General features: G+C 40.7%; 1 non-coding gene across 1 annotated transcript; it reads left to right on the top strand.

Annotated features, from left to right (window-relative positions):
• Positions 1–1,500: 1,500 nt before the first annotated feature.
• LOC112760648 (small nucleolar RNA R71) lies at positions 1,501–1,607 on the top strand. The gene has a single exon (XR_003181079.1). It is a non-coding gene; the product is annotated as a small nucleolar RNA R71 (small nucleolar RNA).
• The last annotated feature ends 3,271 nt before the right edge of the window (positions 1,608–4,878 follow it).

Raw genomic sequence — 4,878 nt, 5'->3', positions numbered from 1 at the left:
CTTCTATTTCTAATATGACAAATTCTGTAGGAAGGAAGTAGTTCCCAACCTTTACCAACATGTTTTCAACCACTCCTACTGCTTGTTTTTGGGTTTTATCAGCCAGCCTAATGACTACGTCTGTGGGCACTAGCTCATTGATCTGCAATTTCTTCATGAGGAATAAAGGCATTAAGTTGATGCTTGCTCCCAGGTCACAGAGTCCTTTGTCAAACATTGTTTCTCCTATGGCACAGGGGATGTAAAAATCCCTGAGTCCTTCCTTTTTGTAGGCAGCTCTGGTTGAATGAGAGCACTGCACTCCTTATTCATCACTATTGTTTGCCCTCCCTTGAGTGAGCTTTTCCTGGTCAGCAATTCTTTCATATACTTAATGTATGAGGGCATTTGTTGGAGAGGCTTGATGAATGGTATGTTCACATGGAGATATGCAAATGTGTCAAGGAACTTTGAGTATATTCTCTTTTCTACACCATCCTTGAGTCTTTGGGGAAAAGGTGCATAGAGCCTCAGTAGCTCCTTCTGTGTAATTTTGGTTTCTTGGTGATCCTCTTCCTATTTCTCTGCTGATATGTCTCCAGGTTGTTCTAATGGTTTGTTCGGCTCTTCCTCAGTCCCTTTATCACTTGTGGTGACCATCTTGCAGTCTTCCCATCTTACTTTCTTTGTTTTACCTCTCGGGTTTTCTCCGTGTCACTTGGGAAGCTGTCAGTGGGTTTGGGATTCTTCTCAGAGAGGTATCCCACTTGAAATTCTAGCCTCTGAATGGTGTCTCCCTGGTTTTTTAGATTAGCTCGCACCTCCTCTTTGAGCACCTTGTTATCTTGAATTTCTTTGCATATGCCTTCAAGAAAGGTCTCAATCCTTGAGAGTCTTTCCTCGGATGATGGTGAGTTGGAGTTGGAGGGATGAGAATGGCCATTTTGGTTTTGATATGGATGTTGAGAGGTGTTGTTAGGTGGGTGCTGATATGATCTCTGTGTGTAGTGTTGGTGAGCTGCATTGTTGTTGGGGTTGTGACGTCTCTGATCTTGGCCTTGATCTTGTTGATTTCCCCACCCAAAGTTTGGGTGGTTCCTCCAACCAGGATTGTAAGTTTTAGAGTATGGATCATGGGTCTGCCTAGATGAGTTTCCAATGTAGTTGGCTTGTTCCTGCTCACCCTCTGCTTCTGCATTCACTCCTTCTTGGGTTGCTGATGAGGTGGTGATTACTGCTACCTGGTTCCTCTCCATCTTCTTGGTAAGGTCAGCCAGCTGCTTGGTAATCAGCTTGTTCTGGGCCAGCAATGCATCCACATTGTTTAGCTCCATCACTCCTCTAGTGTTGCCTCTTTCAGAAGCATAGAAGTAGTCATTCTCAGCTACAGTCTCAATGACATCTATGGCTTCTTCAATGGTCTTCTTCTTATTCAGAGATCCCCCGGATGAGTGGTCTACTGCCTTCTTTGATTCATAAGAAAGGCCTTCATAGAAAATGTGTAGCTGTACCCATTCATTGAACATATCTGGTGGGCACCTTCTTGTCAGATCCTTAAACCTCTCCCATGCTTCATATAGAGTCTCACCATCTTGCTGCCTGAAGGTTTGTACCTCAGCTCTCAACCTGTTGATTCTCTGAGGGGGATAGAATCTTGCTAAGAATTTGTTCACCACATCTTCCCAGGTTGTTAAACTCTCATTCGGGAAGGATTCCAGCCATTTAGATGCTTTGTCCTTGAGTGAGAAGGGAAACAGAAGCAGTCTATAGGTGTCAGGATGAACACCATTAGACTTCACAGTGTCGCATATCCTCAGGAAAGGTGGTTAGGTGTTGATTGGGGTCTTCTTGGACACTCCCTCCGAATGAACAGTTGTTCTGAGCAAGAGTGATGAGTTGTGGCTTCAGTTCAAAGTTGTTGGCATGTATGGTTGGCTTTTGGATGCTACTTCCACAGTTTCCTGGGTTTGGATTTATATAAGAGCCTAAAACTCTTCTCTCTTGCCCAGCATGATTCACTGGACCTTCTCTGCCATGGTTGTGAGCCTCTTCTTCATGGTGGTTCTCCATATTCTCATCCATGTTTGGTTCAAAATACTCCTCCTCTTCCTCAGCACCAACAAGTCTCTTTCCTCTTGCTTCCCTCCTTAATCTAAGGAAGGTCTTCTCAGGTTCGGAATCAAAGGAAGTTGAAGCCTCGCTTCTTCTACCTGTCATACAACCAACAAGGCCAAAGCAAAAGGAAGATAGAGAATGTTCTTGTTAAAAATGCTGTTAGTGTGAGTGATGCAATATATCAAACAGTTAGTGGGTTAGTGAACTGAATTGTAAACAACTAAGAAAAGGGTAGGGAAAAAAAAGAAGAAAATAGCTAAACTGAAAGTGAATTACTTAAATGATATCAAACAAAATGAAAAACATTGCTCAATCTAGTTATCCAACAATTTAATCATTATTGATACAAAACCAATCCCCAGCAACGGCGCCATAAACTTGATGCACGGAAACTTGTCTCTCAACAAATTTCCCTCGGCAAGTATACCGAATTATCGTCAAGTAAAAACTCACAATAGAGTGAGGTCGAATCCCACAGGGATTGATTGTTCAATCAACTTTAATTAGAAGAATGTTCTAGTTGAGCTAAGCAGAATTTAATGTGAGAGTTGCAGGAAATTAAATGGCGGGAAAGTAAATAGCAGAGAATGTAAATACTGGAAATAAAGAGCTGAATGTAAATGGCGGAAAATAAATTACAGAATGTTAAATGGGGATTTGGGAAGATGATCATAAAAGTAAATTGCAGAAATTAAAGAGAATGGGTGAGATAGGAAATGGGGAGTTCATGGGGCTCAGGAGATGTTATATTCTTCGGATCAAGTTCATCTTCATCTCTTCCTCAATCAATGCATTCATTGATCTCCTTGGCAATCTTAAGTGATTGAATTCCAATTCCTTGGTAATTCAATCTCTCAAATCTTGATCAATAGCCAATTCCTTGGTCTAATTGCTCATGAGAAGAGATGAAGTGTGGTCACTGATTATACCACATGTATTTCCAAATCAAAATATTGGTAGGATTATATGTCACTATATCCATCCAAACCCCAATTTGGTCCCACATGAGAAAGCATTTCTAGCATGATCTCTTCACTCCTCTTCCAAGGTTCCGAAGAGATCCAAGTATGAATAGCTTCTTTTCCAAGATAACTACCCAATTGGATGAAGATTGAAAGCTTTCTAGTAAAATCAAGAGAAAAGAAAGAGGAAGAGTAATGAAAATTATTATTGATCCATCAAATTACAACAGAGCTCCCTAACCCAATGAAAGGGGTTTAGTTATTCATAGCTCTCGGAATAGAAAACGAAGATGGAGAATGCATTCTGAAAGTTGAACAAGAAGTTGCAGAGAAAGTGGGTAGTAGGCATGGACTTTAGCTTAGGGCGTTAGTGGTGTTAACGTTAAGTGAAAGTATGGGGTCGAGAACGTTAGTGACAATCACCTTTTTAACTAACGTTCCTAACCCAATATGGTCCACGTTAACTTCAACGTTAGTGGCACTAACATGACCACTAACGTTGCCTCTTGGCCCTTCGCAAACGTTATTGGGGTTTACCTTTCCCAATAACGTTGAGAGTACCCCTTTCTCCCTTCGTTAGAGTTCACGTTAGTATAGTTAACGTGATATTTAACGTAGGCTTGCCAAATCTTCGAGAGCATTAGTGACACTTACCTTTGTCACTAACGCTCCAAAAACCTTCTTCCCACGTTAGAGTTCACGTTACTTAGGTTAATGTGACTTCTAACGTGGTAGTGATAGCCATCTCCAACGTTAGTGACAAAGGTGAGTGTCACTAACGTTGGTTCATCATTCCTTCCCTCTACATTAGCTTCCACGTTAGTGCAATTAACGTGGCAACTAAGGTGGCTAATTGTGGCTTAGTCCAACGTTAGTGACAAAGGTGAGTGTCACTAATGTTGGCACTTCTTTCCTTCCACGTTAGAGTTCACGGTAATGTACTTAACGTGACTCTTAACATGGCTAGGTGTGCCCCCTTTTCCAACGTTAGTGGCATTCACTTTTACCACTAACGTTGGAGTTTTACTTCTCTTCTACGTTAGCTTCCACGTTAACGTAGTTAACGTGGCAACTAACGTGGGCTATGATGGCTCACGCAGGCGTTATTGGCGATCACTGTTCTCATTAACGTTGCAAGCTGTCCTCCATTCCACGTTAATGGTCACGTTAGTTAGACTAACGTGGCTATTAACGTGGCATCTTCCTTGCTTCCTTTGTCCTGAAATCAAGCAAATAAAGTGCATCAAAGCTAGGTTCTAACCCATGATATCATGCATCATCCATTTTATCATTCAATTCATGCATAATTCTCATGAAATCATATAAAATTCATAATGTTTTCTTGAATCAAGATGTAAGTGAAATTCTAACCAAAACTTGCTTATTTCCTAAGAAAATGCATGAAACTACCCTAAAACAGTAAAGAAAAGGTCAGTGAAACTGGCCAAAATGCCCTGGCATCAGAAGGTTACAGAGAATAGTGAAAAACCAAGAAGGAATGTTCTGAAAGTTAGGTTGGTTAGGGATGAAAAAGAGATTAGGAAGTTGAAATCAGTGAGTTAGTAAAAAGAGGGTTAGAGTAAGTGGCATGATGATCATTTTCTAAGTAACAAGAATTTACAATTAGAAGCTACAGTCAACTCATGTACAAACAAGAAAGTTGATGATGATTCATATAGATATGGAAATAGCAAAAAATGGAACTGAAGCATCCAAAATGCAATTTATTAACCAGGAAATCGAGAAGAAGAAGAAAGCTTGTCCGTGCATAGATGAATTGGTTTGGTAAAAGCTGAGTAAAGCAGAATTCAAATTGCCAAAA

The sequence above is a fragment of the Arachis hypogaea genome, chromosome 16 (assembly GCF_003086295.3).
Source record: "Arachis hypogaea cultivar Tifrunner chromosome 16, arahy.Tifrunner.gnm2.J5K5, whole genome shotgun sequence".
NCBI classification, from domain to species: domain Eukaryota; kingdom Viridiplantae; phylum Streptophyta; class Magnoliopsida; order Fabales; family Fabaceae; genus Arachis; species Arachis hypogaea.
This window is presented reverse-complemented; position numbering and strand designations above follow the sequence as displayed.